The sequence below is a fragment of the Canis lupus genome, chromosome 5 (assembly GCF_048164855.1).
Source record: "Canis lupus baileyi chromosome 5, mCanLup2.hap1, whole genome shotgun sequence".
Taxonomy (NCBI): Eukaryota; Metazoa; Chordata; class Mammalia; order Carnivora; family Canidae; genus Canis; species Canis lupus.
In genome coordinates this window covers 62291625-62308240 of record NC_132842.1, presented here as the reverse complement: position 1 = coordinate 62308240, position 16616 = coordinate 62291625, and the positions used below count along the sequence as shown (strand labels likewise).

Here is a 16616-nt window from a genome sequence, read left to right as displayed (position 1 = left end):
ATTGAAGGGGGTGCCAAAGAACTCAGTAACCAAGAAATGATTTTAATGCAATTTTTAAAAAGTAAATGCAAAAACAAACAAACAAACAAGCAAACAAAATCCAGGGTGACCAAACTATCAAGATTTTAAGTAAGACAGCACTTGTGTGATTCGGCCTCATGCTAATCCTGGCTCTGCATCACCCCATTTTGCAGATGAAGAACCGAGGCTCGGGGAGACTGTGTCTCCTCCTGCCTTATAACTGAGGGGCAGCGAGAACAAGGCAGCGGCCTCTATTCTGCTCCTCCAGTCATTCACCCCTCGCAGGGGAACAGGAAAATAGACAGTGACCAGCACGGAAGCAGGGGCAGCTGGGCCGCTGGGCTGAGGACCGGGTTACTGTTTAACATGCATCCAGAACCCGCAGCGCACTTTGAAATCGAAATGGACCAGGAAGCGCCCTGGTAAACTTAGCTCTTTAGTCTTTTGGGGGCACCTGGCTGTACTTCAGAGAGAAAGCAGATGAAGCAAAGACAAGCCCATTGTCAGGGACCCCAGATGGGAAGGAACAGAGAATCGGACACCAGGGAAGAGCACGTGGCTACTTGAAAGACATCACCCAGGGAAGGAGGAAGGAGCAAGACATAATCGTGTTTTTCTTTTCATGTGTTTTTTTTAAACGACTTTTACAAACATGAGTTCATCTATTCATGACAAGATAGAGGTGGTGATTTTTATTTTACTACTGAGAAACTGCAACCCCAGAGAAGGTATGGAATTAACTCTGGGGAGATAGCATGGCTGCTTCCTGTTTGGGGGTCCGGGAGGCTAGAACTCACGGCCTCTGCCCCCTATCCCTGCCTCTTTTCCCACAAATTCCATCTCAGCCGCTGCACAGACCAATACGCTCATTACGCAGAGCTCATTTTGATTAAACTCATAAGCAAGCACTAAGCTCACGATGTCTCTGAACTGGAAGGTACTGGTAGTTCTCTTGGCTCAGAAGCTCTGTGCCGTGAACACACCTACTTTCCCGTTCCTGTGTGTGCTAAAGTTATTCTTTACACCAGCATTCTGGATGTTGCACTCATAACCTGTTACATTTTCTTGTGCTTCTGTCAGGATCTTTCCGGCTGTCAGTGCTATTGTTGGCTCCTGTAGATGAGCATTGTAGAATGGCCCCAACAAACCAGGTCTCCTGCACCATGGGCTTCCCAGTGTGATATTGCTGCTCCTCCCAGCAGTCGGTAGGTCTATTTCTGGGCTGGTCTTGGGCTTGCTTATACTTAGAGAATGTGGCCAAAGTGAATGTGGCCCAAAGGTGGAAAGAACCCAAGTGTCCTTGGATAGCCGGGTGAACAAAATGTGTTATATCCATACATTGGAATATTATTCAGCCTTAAAAAGGAAGGAAATTCTCACGTCTGCCACAACATGGATTAAACACCCTATACTAAGTGAAATAAGCCAGTCACAAAAGGACAAACATTGTATGATTCCAGTTCTTTTTATTTTTAAGATTTTTGAGTTTTAAAAATTTATTTGAGAGAGAGTGAGAGAGCACAAGCAAGGGGAGGGCAGAGGGAGAGGAAGAAGCAGACTTGCTGCTGAGCAGGGAGCTGGATGTGGGGCTTGCTCCCAGGATCCCGAGATTATGACCCAAGCTGAAGGCAGACACCCAACTATCTGAGCCACCCAGGTGTCCCTGTATGATTCCACTTCTAGGAGATACCCAGAGTAGTGAAATTCCTGGAGGCGGAGGCAGTGTGGTGGCTGCTGGTAGCTAGGCAGACTGGGGAATGGGGATTTAGAGTTTTATGGGTAGACTTTCTGTTTGGGAAGAAGATGGAAAAGTTCTGGAGATGGATGATGGTGATGGTGGCACAACCACATGAATGTACTTAATGTCACTGAATTATATACTTAAAAATGATTAAAGTGGTAACCTCTATGTTGCATGAATTTTATCACAATAAGAAGACATTTTGGAAAAAGCAAGGCTGGGTGAATTTGGATCCTAGGCCTTAAAGGGCCTCGCAGTTCCTGCCTTGGCTCTCTTGGAACACCTCCCCAAGACTGCCAAGCCAGGGAGCCAGTCCCACCCTCCAGAGGGTGAGGGGACACTTGGAGGGTCCTGAGGTGCCCAGTGGCAGCCAGGGTGGGTAAGGTCAGCTGGGACTTCCCAGCCTAGTACACCTACTAGCTGACTTGTGTTGCATGACTGGGTCCAGGGAAAACCCAAGGAAGAGCTGCTCAGCTGAGCCTCAGAACCGGGAGAAAGACTACTGTTCCTTTAAGCCAATCCTTGCGTCTTTCCTTTCAGTTACTAACCTCTCTTCTCCATTTCTCTGTTCATGGCTTTGGGGAAGACACATATTGTGCTCTTCCATCTAACTCCTATTTGATTTTTTCTTTTCTCTTAAAACACAGAACAAAGTCTTCCATTTCATTGTCACGTCATAGCCAGGAATTTCCATCCTACCAAGTTTAAGTGATTGCTGGAGGGTCAGAAAGTAAAATACCAACCTTAGGTCTCCATCACCCTAAAAGGCTCATGGATATCACATGAACACCTGTCTACAAGCTGTGAGCTCTCTCCCATGGGAAGCCTCCCCAAATTCTACATTAACTAAGGTAATTTTTTCCTATTTTCCCAGAAGAGGCTGAGCTCCCAGGAAATACATTGTTTACCTTTCTCCATGTGGAATAATAACTTAAAAGTGGCTTTCTTAACCAATTAAGTTAGAGTTTAGGTCAATGAAACATGGACTCTCACTCACTGCTGATGGAAAAAGTCAGTGGTATGATCTTTCTGGAGATAGTGTGGCAATCTTGACCAAAACAATTAAAAATATACATATCCTGTACGCCCCCACATTTCACTTTTATTGATTTGTCTGTCCTAAATAAATAATTGTGGCTATGAGCTGAGATTTAGCTGCATCGAAGTCCATCATGGTATCAATTATATTCATGAAAAATTGGGAATAACCTAAATGTCCAACAAAAAGGGATTGGTTAAATACTTTAAAGTACAACCATAGAGGGGAATCCTATGCAGCCGTTAAAATTCTCTTGTAGGATAGTCAGTGGTATAAAAAGATGCTCATAATCTGTTGTGAACCAGCATCTCAATAAAACAATTTAGTATGATTTCACTTTTATGAAAAATGTATTTATATAAAACATGTTCAACATGTTATATATGTGTGTGTGTATAAGATATACAGGAAGTTGGGACTCCTGGGTGGCTCAGTGGTTATGTGCCTGCCTTCGGCCCAAAGCATGATCCTAGAGTCCCAGGATCGAGTTCCACATGGGGCTCCCTGTGGGGAGCCTGCTTCTCTCTCTGCTTGTGTCTTTGCCTCTCTCTCTTTGTGTCTCTCATGAATGAATTAAAAAAAAAATCTTTAAAAAAAGATATACAGGAAGTTATATACCAAAATGTTAACAATGGTACTTCTGGGAAATAGAATTAAGATTGATCTTAATTTCCCTTTTCTCCCATAATTCTATAATTGAGTGTAAACTTAAATGTTTTATACTCGGTGGTTATTATTTTTACATTAGGAAGAAACACAATAAAAGAGGTGGTGACATTCAGTTAGAAATACCCACCAAACAAAATATGTAGTCTTAACCATGGACAAGAAGTTGAGAAAACATCATCCTTCCCTGGCCCAATTTTTTAAATATGCAATTTGGAAGCAGCAAAGCCAGGTGTCCGAGACTCTGCTATGGAGCAGAAGAGGGAGATGTTGAGCATCGGGTCAGGATCACTAAAGAACATTTGTTCACTCAGCTTCCCACAGATCCTTGTCTAGGGAGCATAGCTAAAGACACTAAATGTGGTCTCCATCTGGATGGCCCCAGGCAACTGGATTAACACAGTGGCCCATGGAACCAAATCCCTGGATTGGAATCCTGGTTGTGCCTGTTACCAGCTTTGGCTCTTGGACAAGAATCCCAGATGCCAGTTTTTTGTTTACATGACGTAGGCTCAGCCACCATCTTGCTTGTACTGGCCCATTGGATGGTGAAAGGATTGAAAACAGAAGTTTCCGAGAAGAAATTTTCCTGGGAAAACCTAGAAGTTTTCCCAGAAGAAAGCACTGGAAGTAATTTAAAAATATCCAGGATCAAGGATTACTTCCTGGGTGAATCTGTGGTTCACCCCTCCCTGCCCTCCCTGGACCGCCGAGTTGGCTCTCTGGGCCTTCCCAGGGTGAGGAAGGGCAGTGGCCTTGGCACACACTCATTTCTCCTGGACTCTGTGTCAGGCGCTGACACCCCAAATGGCTCCCGGAGGGGTGGAGGTGTAGAGGCATAGCCTATCTGTGCCCCACATGGAGAGGCCAGAAGGAAAGACAAATGTTTTAAACTCTCAGCCACCCAGCCTCCTGTTCTTGATATTTCTCTAACATATGCTAACATATGCTTTCCTCAAGAACTTCAAAAACCTGCTTTTAGCAGCAATGAAAATAGGACCATGCGTCCAATTCAACCCTAAGCTTCAAAGTTTCCCTCTAATACCATTACCTCATGTACAGAAGAAAATGTAAATCTAAAATATGCTGGTGATTATAACCTTTCTTCCTGACAGACATTGTAATATAAATGCACATAAATTGAATTTCTTCTTTAAAGAAATTTGAATACCTTTGGAGCATTTTAGCAAATCATCTGCAGCCCTCGTGGCACCACATCAATGATCTGTGGAAAAGTGATCTGTCTGTAGCATGACTTCTGCAATAGAAGGATGGAGCAGGGCCGGGACATGCCAAGAAAAATAGGACGTACTTTATTGATATTCAAAATTTATTTTATTAAACTCGCACAAAAGAGACGCGGGGAGCTGGTGCTACCAGGGAAGGAGCTTCAAATATTAACTCCCTGAGTCCTGCTCACATCGTCTGCCTGCCAAAACTGGGGAGACAATGAGGAGAGACAAGCAATTGCAAATCTGCAGTTTTTCTTCATTTGGACTCTGCCGCCAGGCTACAATGCAGAGGCCTCGCATTAACTACAAAATCAGAAATGGTAGTGGTGGTGAGCATTCGTGGGAGGCTACGATGCATCAGATAAGAAGAGTTCTTGGGCCCAGATGGCCTTTGGGGAGGAGGGAAGGAATGTTTGAATGGTGTGCGCTCACCAGCTTGCACCCAGATAGGAAGGCAGCCGCTGAGGTCTCCGTCCTCTCAGGGGCTGAGTTCAGGCCTGTTGGGGACTGACTGCTGATTGTCACTGCGAAGCTGGTAGGTTTAGAAGTCATAATAACAAAAACTGTGCCCAGCCCTCGAGCCTTCCCACCACGGCTTGAACTCTGGTCCTGGGCCTCTGTTCCACTCTGGGCTGGCATGTGAAAGCGACCAGTGTGCTCATCCAGTGCTTCTTTGGATCTGTGCTCTAGGGCTGTGGTTTGGGTGCTCGACCTTAGCTCCGCCTGGAGTTGCCCACCGTCTAGAAACCTCCAGGATCGTAGGAAAGCTGCTGCTGGATTTGGGCTGGGTGGGAGTTTCAGGTTAGGAATGCCGCCTGATGTACCTCATCCATAAATGCTGGAACTGCATTTGCAGGGGACCACTGTCCTCCAGGAGCGAATGCGGCACATTCCCTGTGGGCCCCCTGCCCTGGGCCAACCACCACAAATAATGAAATGATGGTATGTCCACTTTCTCCATCACCTCTGGGCTCCAGGGGCCTGAAACTTCACCACACACATTCCTGCAGCCAAGAAGCCAGCTGAGGCTACAAATCCTTTGGGCTGCCTGGAGGAGGCATCAGGGCACCCCTTTGCTTGAGCTGCTGGTCCTAAGTTAGGGCAGGCTCCTGTGCAGCTCTTCTTTGATCTCTCAGAGCATGCACCGCCACCCTTCTTACAAAATAAAGCCACCAGCCCTGATCAGGGACAGGACCTACTATGACAGTGAGAGGATCTACAGGGGGAGCAGGAGGAGAGGAGAGTGATTCTGAGCAGGGCCTCATGCCAGACTGCCCAGGTTGGAATCCTGGCTCCACCACCTTGGGGCTTAGAGCAAGTTAGCTTCCCCATCTATGGCTCAGTTTGCTTATCAGTGACATGGGGATAACACTCTCAGGCCACATGACATGAAACTGCCATCAGTGCGAGTCAGAAACAGTCGATTAGTGGCAATATCGTATGGTTCGTCCTACTAGGACGTACCCACGAGTCGTGGGGAAATTAATGAACAGGCACATGTACAGAACTCAGGAATGCGCAGAGCACGGGGCTAGAGCCTATGAGGGTTAGTTGATCCGGTATTTATTCTCACCTGTGCTCTGCGGCCCACGGGAGAATTAGTCCTCACGGGGGTTCATTTTCCTGGGGTTTGTCTAGACTCATGGGGTTTAGGGAGGAGAGAAGATCCAGCTGACCTGGATCTGCATGGCCTTCTGTCCTCTCCTGTCCCACTCGCCTGCACTGAATCAGTGCACCTAGCACTGCTGCCCCGCACGCTGGTTGTCTCCCGCCCGCATTCGTTCAGCCAGGGCTGAGTCAAAGGTGAGGCAGGTGATACAAAATTTGCATAGGAGCCAGAAAACCCAGTGATCAGGATAAAATAATATTTTAATGCCGTATTTTTCTTAGAATCAAAATTATTGTGAAAAATCCATGATAAACAAAATAGCAAAGCTTTAGAAAAGAAGACACCCAACAGAGCAGGGACTGGCGAGGGAGGGGGTGACTCAGACTTGGGTGGGGTAGGGAAGCTGCGGCGGGGGGGGGGGGGGGGGTGTCCGTGGGGTGGGGGTCGGGGAGGGCGGCCTCCCCTCGTTTCCTCTTGAGCCACTAGTTATTGCTGCTCCACCTTTTCCATCTGTTACTTCCAGTCGGGGTTTTATTTTATTTTATTTTTCATGAATTTGGAGAATTTCTTTTTGTTTGAAAAAAAAAAAACCCCAGCAACGGCGAGGGCAGATCATGTGACGCTGCGGCTGCGTGTTGGGCCGCGGTCTGCCCCCTCTGACAGCGCTTGTTGCAATCACATAATTGCTTGTTAGACTGAACTGTACTGATTTATGGGGGATCAATCTTTCTGCTGGTCTCCGTTCCGCAGGGTTCCGTGCCAGGAGGTTGTCAGAGAAGCTCATTTTACTAGAAGAGAGAAAACAAACAGGGAAAGGGTACTTGCACATGTGGAGGCCTGAGAACAGTGTTCTTTACCCCCTCTGCCACCTATACCTTTCATTATTTAACACCCCACGGGGCCACAAGTGAGTGGAGGAGATCTCCAGAACAAGCCCGGACTGTGGCCCAGGTCACCTGCCTTGTCCCTACGCCCCCTCTCGTCTGGAACACATGAAAGGATGTGAAGTAGAGGAGCTGCCCTTTCCCTGATCTGTTCCTTACAGACCCTGGCAGAGTTTCCCTAGGGGGATTTGCAAAGCTCTTAACCTTGGTGGAGGCAGGGGGGCTCCAGTGGGGACCAGTGAGAGGCAGCTGGTCCGAGGAGGCAGTGGATCTTAGCGGCTGGGAAAGCTGGAGTGCGAATCTAGGCTCTCAGACTCCCTGCTATGTGGTCCTGGACAGGTCAGTGAGCCTCGCCAAGCCTCAGTTTCCTAACCTGTAAAGTGGGACTTCCTCACTGGGCTCACATATCATGAGAAGAGTTGAAGTGCGTGAAGCCGTGGGCACAGTGCCTCGCGTATAGTAAGTGCTCAATAAATACTGGTGGAGCCTCGCATATAGTAAGTGCTCATAAATGCTGGTGAACCCGGCAAAGTCACAGCACTACAGGGAGAATTGTGTATTTCTTTTTCCCTATTTCTCCCATTCTCTAGGGCAAACTCTGGGAAACAGAGCACGTTGGTCCTCTTCTGCATCCAGCCAATGTCGTGTATCCCTGAAGGTCAAAAACAAAGGTTACTAAGGAAAGGATGATGGGATTGGGAGCTGGGAAGCCTGGCTTGTAGTCCCCAGGCTTGAGCAAGTCCCTCTCCCATTCTGGGACACTAATTTCTCACCCGCAAAACAAAGGCTTGCCTGGACACGGCATCTCTGGAAGTTTACCCCAGGACCCTATGGGTGTTGCATCTTCTATAGCTCAGTGAGGGGAAGGAAGAAGGAGGAAGGGTTCTGGGGTCAAATTTATTTAGGGAAGGTTATAAGCAGTCCAACCAAGCTCCACACAGAACTTCTGAGAGCCCTTCCATGTTTAGCACTTTCGGGATCTGTCTGCCCATGGTTGGCCAAACATCATGGGGAAGCCATTCTGGAAGAGGCTGGGCTCGGGTCTTCTCTAAGGTCTGTCTACACCTGGGTGTGATTCTGAGGCTGACCAAGGGCAAGTAACTGCAGACAAGGCAGAGCCAGCAGCAAACACATACAAAGCCTTTGCTCTTGTTGTGCTTACATTGTTAGGTCAAGAGAGACTAAATAAAGACATAATAGGTCAAGAGGAGGCGATACATACTAAGAAGGAAAATGAAACAGGTTAAAGGGACAGAAAGATTAGGGGCTAGTTTAGACGGGGATCAGGGAAGGTCCCTCTGATTTGGTAACATGCAAGCAGAGATCTGGATGGAGTGAGAAAGCCATATACACATCTGAGGGAGTGTTCATCCAGAAGTAGCAAACTGTAAGTGCAAAGGGCCTGAGGCATAAGCACATTTGGATGTTCAAGGAACAGGGAGAGGCCACTGGGGCTTGAGTGGAGTGAATAAGAGGGAGAGAAGTAGAAGAAAGTGACCAGAGAAGCATCTATAGAGCCTTGTAGGCTACCCAAGAACTTGGATTGTATTTTTTTTAATAACTGATTGAGACATATTTTGCATGTCCTACAGTTTACAATTTTTGAGTACACACCCCAAGGCCTTTATTTATCAAGTTGTACAATCCTCACAAAATTTATTTTAGAGCATTCTTATCACCAGCATGATTCCCATAAGTAAATGAAAAATCTTTTGAAAAAAAGATTTTATTTATGTATTCATGAGAGACACAAAGAAAGGGACAGAGACACAGAGGGAGAAGCAGGCTCCCTTCAGGGAACCCTGATGCAGAACTCGATCCCAGGACCCCAGGATTACAACCTGAGCCAAAGGCAGACGCTCAACCACTGAGCCACCCAGGCATCCCTCCTTTGAACTGTTTTTAAGTGTACAGTTCAATGGCAATGAGGACATTCCAGTTGTGCAGCCATCACCATCATCCACTTCTAGAACTTCTCCATCATTTCCAAACTAAAACTTTGTACCTGTTAAACAAAAAATTCCTATTCTTCCCACCCCAGCCCCCGACACCCGCCGTTCTATTTTCCTTTCTTCTGTGAATTTGACCACTCTGGCACCTCACACAAGAGGGATCAGACAGTATTTATCTTTTTGTGTCCAGCTTCTTTCACTTAGCGTCATGCCCTCAAATTCCATCCACGCTGTAGCGTCAGGATTTCCGTCCTTTTTTTCAGGATGACTGCTGTCCCATTGTATGTATTTGCTAGTTTGTTGATCCGTTTATCCCTTGATGGACATTTGGGCCATTTCCACCTTGTGGCTACTGTAAATGACACTACCTTGAACATGGGTGTGCGAATCATCTTCAGAGTGGGAATGGTAGCAGTTACTAACCTGACACACCTGTCATGAGGATTTAATGAAACAATTCACACGAGTGCTCAGCACAGGGCCTGGCACGCAGAAGGTGCCAAATGGACACCATTCAATACAGATTCAATGACAATTGAGCTTGTTATTATCAGTGATGATCTGCTGCCAAGCATGTGATCGAGAAATAGCACAAAGCTCTGAACTTGAAGAGAGGGCATAGGGGGTTGTCCTTTTAAAACATAAATACAGTTTCTATTATAAAAATAACATGGCCATAGTTTTTGGAAATTTAGAATACAGCAGAGGGAAAAAAAGTCCCACCCATAATCTCACCACTTGAACTGAGTATCAGTTTCCTTCCACTTCAGAGGAATTCAACAGACTGTCCTTCAGGAGAATGGAGGGGAGCTGGAAAGCCTGGGTTTGGTGGGGTCGGGTTGGCCAAGGGACCCCAAGGAAGATCTGCCTTGAGAGCAGTCATGGTTGGGGATTTGCTTGTGCTTTCGAAAACCTGAGGCCCGGCTGGCTCAGCTGAGCTGGGATGCATTTTTTGGCTCCAGCGTTGGGAGAGAGAGAGAAATCAAGAAAAGGAAATATCATTTCCTTAACTACTAGGTATTAATATCCTGTTTAATTTAATTTCGGCTTTCTGCGCTGGTGAGCTTTTTTCCCTCTAACATACAGTGTCAGCTTGGCAGGGAGTTTCTGACAGTATCAAAAGAGGATTTAGCTCTGAATCCTTGCCATGAAAGTGTCTCTATCTGCGCCCAGTGTAGGCTTTCAGAAGCAAGCATTGTGTCCCGTGAAGACGGTAATTGAGTGAATGAGGCCTGGCACCTGGGCCTGCCGCGGAGCCCTGATAAGGACATAAAGACAGGCTGAAAGGGCCTGCTTGCCAGAGGCGGAGAGGCTGGCGCGTCCTCGGGAGGAGGGGAGCCCAGCCATCCCTGCAGAGAGCTGAACGTGGGGAGCTCAGCCCCTGCAGCCCTGCAGAGGGGGGTTCCTGGGCAGAGCGGAGGTCTGAGTGTTCTGCACCTCAACACAGTGAAATGGCATACGCGGGGTGTGGGGGGGGGAGATAAGCAGGTGGCAAGTGAGGTGGGGCTGGCCCAGCTGGCTGATATGCCCTCTGTTTCTTGATAAACACCATATTCATATTTGGCAGACCCTCCTCCAGCTAGCCACGTAAAAAAATCCAGCCTCAGTTCGCTGGGCTTGTGTCTATTTAGTCTTATCTTTTTGGGGGGGCAGTGTGTTCCACCATGTGGAAGACTGAATCAGGACCCCAGGGAGTCTGAATGGTTGATTTCCCTACTGATTCCAATGTGCATTCACCAGCCCTTGGTCAGGCCTTACAACCCTGAATGGGACTGCCCATCTCTGAGATCTCAGGGTTGATCATGAAACCCCATCCCACCCCAAAGAAAAACAAACTCATTCTGTTCCTTCTCCTGTGAACTGAAGACAGTTTAATGGATAAATGACTATAGGGTTATTGCCTACCTACCCACCCATCCATCCACCCATCCATCCATCTACCCATCCATCCATCTACCCAACCATCTATCCATCTATCCATCTATACACCCATACCCCCATCCATCCACCCATCTATCCATCTACCCATCCATCCATTTCCCAACCATCTATCCATCCATCCATCGGTACACCCATACCCCCATCCATCCACCCATCCATCCACCTACCCATCCATCCATCTATCCAACCACTCATTCATCCACACATCCACCCACCTATCCTTCTATCCATCCACCAACCCCTCAACCCATATATCCATACATTTAATAGCCTACATGCCCATCTATCCATCCATTCATCCATCAACTTTGGAGATCCTGTTATGTGTCAGGCACTAGTGGATGACATCTTCTAAGGGGCTTTTAGTGGTGACAGCCTTGGATAAGAAGTTGAAGCTTAAATCCCTAATTAGCTGTGTGTACTTAGCTAAGTCACTGCTTTAGAGTTTGCCACAATTGGGAGCTACTCTAGTTAGGGGCAGGCAGACTTTTTAAACCATTTCTCCCAAACTCCAGTGGTTAATATAAGTTAGCTTCTTTCTCTTTCTTTCTCTTTCTTCTTCTTTTTTTCTTTCTTTCTTTCTTTCTTTCTTTCTTTCTTTCTTTCTTTCTTTCTTTCTTTCTTTCTTCCTTCCTTCCTTCCTTCCTTCCTTCCTTCCTTCCTTCCTTCCTTTCTTTCTTTCTTTCTTTCTCTTTCTTCTTTCTTCCTTCTTTCTTTTTAAAGATTTATTTACTTATTTGAGAGTGAGAGAGACAGCGCAAGTGGGAAGGGTAGAGGGAGAGGGAGACAGAGAATCTTAAGCAGACTCTGAGCTGATTCTGGAGCCTGATGTGGGACTTGGTCCCATGACCCTGAGATCACAACCTGGGCCACAACCAAGAGCGAGACACCCAACAGACTCTACCACCTAGGCACCCCAACATGAGTTCATTTCTTATTCATGATTCAAAATAAGTGTTCTTGATTGATGGACAGCTTTCCTCCGTGTAGTGACTCAGGGGCTCTGGTTCCTTCCATCTTGAAACTCAACCCTCTTATAGTCCATGGGGCTCTTTACAGTCTGCTGGTACATGAGGAAAGAGAAAAATAAGGATCAACTATGTGAGGCCTGAAAGTGGTGCACATCCCTTCTGCTCATATTCTATCCGCCAGAGCTCAGCCCTATGGCCATAGCTGACAGTAAGGGTGGCTGTGTGCCCAGGAAGGCGAGGAGAACACGCACACTAGAAGCGCCAGCAGGCTCTGCCATTGGGTCTCCAGATGGTTTTTGATGTCAAAGAAACAGTAAAATGTTAGATACCAACACAAAGAGGTAGGTCAAAGATTTCTGGATTTCCTTTACTTCCCTGGCAGAAAGTTAGTTATTACCTCTGCTGCCAAGTGCAGGGAGATTCTTCAATTGATCTAACAGCCTGAGGCATCAGTGCTGGCGTATTCAGGAACAGATAGCAGAGAATTTTTTTTTTTTTGACATCTCAACTCAGAACCTTTCTTTTCTTTTCTTTTTTAAGATTTATTTCTTTATTTTAGAGAGAAAAAGAGTGAGCAAGCATGAGCCAGGGGAGGGGCAGAAGGAGAGGGAGAACCTCAAGCAGACTCCCTGTTGAGCTCAGGGCCCAATGTGGGGCTTGATCTCAGAATGCTGAGAATATGACCTGAGCTGAAATCACGAGTCAGATGCTCAACCTACTGAGCCACCCAGGCATCCCCAAGAACCTTACAAATATAACCAGAACCCTGTACCAAAATGGAAATGAGAAGGTCAGGCCTGACCTCTTTAAATATTTGATCTTGGAAGGGAGAAATTAAAAGCCCATAGCATCATCCAATTATAATCTTCTTTTATCTGGAATTCTGATGGACAAGTTTATACTTAGTTTTTTCTAGAAATCTATCTAAGCATAGGTTTCAAAATCATTACCACCGTCACCATCATTAACATTTATTAAGTGCTTACCATGTGCCAGGTACTGTTTCAAGAGTTTGATAGTCTTTTTTTACCCATGTTTTGGGGCAAGTATGATTATTATCTCTGTCACAGGATTCTGGGACAGGAAGGCATTCAGCTAAGATCAGACATGATCCTGGTGCTATTGGGTGGCAGAGCAGGCAAGAATGATTTCGGTGGCTTTCCTTAAGCCCAACGGCATCAAGGTATCACTGGGACTTTAGGCCCAATGCAGGAGATTTTCCCGAAGATCCCTCCCAGGGCCGTGTATGTCAGTTTTCCCATCCATAAAATGGGGATGCCAGTCACCATCCTGTCTCTACGGGCAGCTTTGCTGAAAGGATCCCAAGAGAAGAATGGGCTCGGAGGCACTTGTCCAAGCACACAAGGGCACACGTGAGCAGGATCATTGCTTTGAGTGTCCTATCATTTGTTTGCAGGCTTTTCTCTGCCTTTGGCCTCAAAATTGCTTCAAAAGCATCAAGTGACTTACTCAGCAGAGTGAAGGCTCGAGACAGAACGTGCTGTGCAAATGCAGTGTTTGCCTTTGGAATATTAACCTCGAGAGGCTCGGGTGAGCTGGGAAGTCAAGAGCCTTCCTCTCGGTCCCTGGCAGCCTGCTCAGGCTGTGCGTGTTTTTCCAGCTCGAAGAGTGATGAGCCTCTTCTGCACACTCCAGATGTTTCCAGCCCTGCGGCGCCGTCGTCGTCTAAAGCAAGCTGCTGGGCACCGACTCTTCGGGTGACATTCTCCCACAGGTTCTCTCGAATGGGTTTGGCTTTGCTGCAGGGAACGAGGAAAAGACCTGTGTTTGTGTTTTCTCTCGTAAAGAATACGGACACCGTAATCTGCTTTACATCTGGGTCTGACTGCACACAAGAGAGAGTGGGTGGAATGGGTGGTGGGCAAGTCAGCTGCGGGGGAGGCGGGGGCCCCCCGCCGATAGCACACCTGTGTAGGTGTGACAGGGCAGCTCGCTGGGTGGAGGAGTCTCTGGAAGACTCGAGGCCCCTCCACTGGAGGCTGGAGGAGGGGACTGTTGCTGTTTTTCAGTGATTCCGGGCTCTTTCCCCCTTGGAGCATTTCTGGTTCTGTCTGGGTTTTCTGGAAGCAGTTAGAAGAAACAGCTGGATGTTGGAGGGAAAATGTCTAATGTGCTTAACATCTTTATAAAGGCGATTCACATTTAGAGAAAGGATTTGAGTTGATTTTCCCCAAACCAGCTCTCTTCTCTCTCTGTGCAAAGGCTTTCCTAAAACTTCCCAATGTGTAGAGGGTGGATTAAACAAGTGAGAAGTCATAAAGTGCAGCCCTATTTAAATAGAGGCACCTATGGCCCAGGCATCTGATTATGGATGAGTGTTGAGTGCCACTTGCAAAGTGTGCAGCCGGCCTGCCTTAAATAACACTCCCTAGGCCCAAGCAGTCCTGAAGAGGTTTCTAGGATTAGATCACAGCCTGGCAAAAGCAGAGCAAGTCTGGAAAAGTCCTAGGAGGATGGAAAAACATTTTTTCCTCTTTTGTTTCAAATCTATCAGATCAAGCAGCTGATGCAAGCTTTGGACCAAATGAAACATTTCAATAACTCGTATTGTTAAATCACAATCAGCTGGAGGAATTTTGATTTGCGACCGGCTCAGAAGAACATTCTTGGGGATATTTTGAAAGGATCACCAAGAGCAAATTACTGCCATTGTTCCTTAAGGGAAAAAGGATTTGTTTTATTCCATAAACTGCAGGGCGCTCAGCAGGGTAACTGGCAGACGGAAGAGGGCCTCATCAAGTGTCTTAGCTTGGGCTGCTCTAACAAAATACCTTAGACTGGGTGGCTTGAGCAAGAGAAAGTTACTTTTCACAGTTCTGGAGGCTGGCAGGTCCTACTTCGAAGGGCCAGCTGATTTGATTCCTGGCTTGCAGATGGTCTTCTCGTTTAGTAGAGAAAGACAGCTCTTTCTTCCCATTGTTTCTTCTTATAAGGCCACTAACCCCATCCTGAGGATTCCACCCTGGGTCACTTGATTCCCTCCCAAAGGCCTCATCATCTCCAAATATTATCACATTGGGAGTTAGGGCTTCAACATATGAGTTCAGGCAGGGGTTGCCGGGGAAGGGGTGGGGGGGTGGGCACGAGTTCCATAGCACCAAGTCGCCTCTGGGACCCTCAAAACATTGAACAAACCAAGACACAAATGCCTTCCCCAGTGATGTCTGTTAGAGATGCTTCTCCCTTAAGCACAAAGGCGGGAAATATCCTAATTGTCTGTGTGGGTCACACAGTCACGCAGAAGGTCTGGCTCTACACATGGCGCTTTGTGCTGTGAGCTAGGCAACGTTTACACAGGCAGGCCTGGAACCAAAAAAAAAAAAAGTGCCAAAGGATGAGCCTGCCGTTGCCGGGATTTTCCCTCAATGTTTATTGCATGAAAGATGGGCTTTGTCCTTTGGAGCATGGTGTGGGAAATAAACTTGGCCTGACAGGTAAACTCTTAAGAGGCCAGCAAATCCAGGTGATTCAGCGTGTGGAATCTCAGCCTCTCACTTGGCCATATTTTCAAAAGAGAAGACAGCTAATGGGAATAAGTTCCTTACATTAAAAATATACTTACACTTAACAGCACCAAACCACTTAAGTTGGCAGCGGACCAATTATTAATTAGACGAATGGCCTTTTATAAATCCCTCTGTGGCCTCCAGACAACTGATGGGTTTATGGTCCATGCATTAGGGAACGTGGTTCCTCTGTGGTTATAATTATCCACAGTTGCTGACCGTTTGAGGGTCATCACACCAAAAAACAGCTGCTCCGTGGACATGCTGTCCTGTGCCGCCACATGGGTGACGGGGAGGAAGCAGAAATAGGAGAGGAGGGTTTCCTTCTGCTGCCCTTCCTAGCTGTTTGATCTTGGCATAGCCCCTGGAAGTTTTTCCTTAGTTTTCTCTCCTGGATGTGTGTGCAAGTGATCCGTCGAGGTTACACCTGCCCCGTGACCCTGGCCGGACACTCAGAATGCTGCCTCCCTCCAGCCCCACCATCCGCGCCCATCCAATCAGAAGCAAAGAGACTAACTCCCTGCCCTTGACGACTATTGTTCCCGGGGAGCAGATCTGACCGTGTTGGACGCCAGCTTTGTTCCTGTCTGTGAATGTTCATAAAGTTGAAAGTTTTGGAAATTGGTTAAGTTTCTGTAACTCTTTAAAAAAAATATTTAGAGGCCGGGAAAAGAATGGCCTTGCTCCTGTAACACAAAGAGCTGCTTGGAGAAAAAATGAGTGGGAAATATGAGAAAGAGAGACAGAACATGAGAGACTCCTAACTGTGGGAAAAGAAGGGGGGGGGGTTGTGTGGAAAGGGAGGTGGGCGGGGGGTGGGGGTGGCTGGGTGATGGGCACTGAGGGGGGCCCTTGATGGGATGGGCACTGGGTGTTATGCTATATGTTGGCAAATTGAACATAAATAAATAAATAAATAAGTAAATAAATAAGTAAATAAATAAATAAATAATAAAAAGAGCTGCTCAAGATCTTGGCTGGGGGTGCTGAGGAACAAGGATTTAATGGGGCCCCATAGGCATGGGATTAGTCC

The 16616-nt window shown here is 46.9% G+C and overlaps 1 long non-coding RNA gene across 1 annotated transcript; it reads left to right on the top strand.

Moving 5' to 3' along the window:
- The first annotated feature begins 424 nt into the window (after positions 1-424).
- Positions 425-15133, top strand: LOC140633016 (uncharacterized). Its single transcript, XR_012030646.1, has 3 exons — positions 425-749; positions 1102-1226; positions 13474-15133. It is a non-coding gene; the product is annotated as an uncharacterized lncRNA (long non-coding RNA).
- Positions 15134-16616: the final 1483 nt, after the last annotated feature.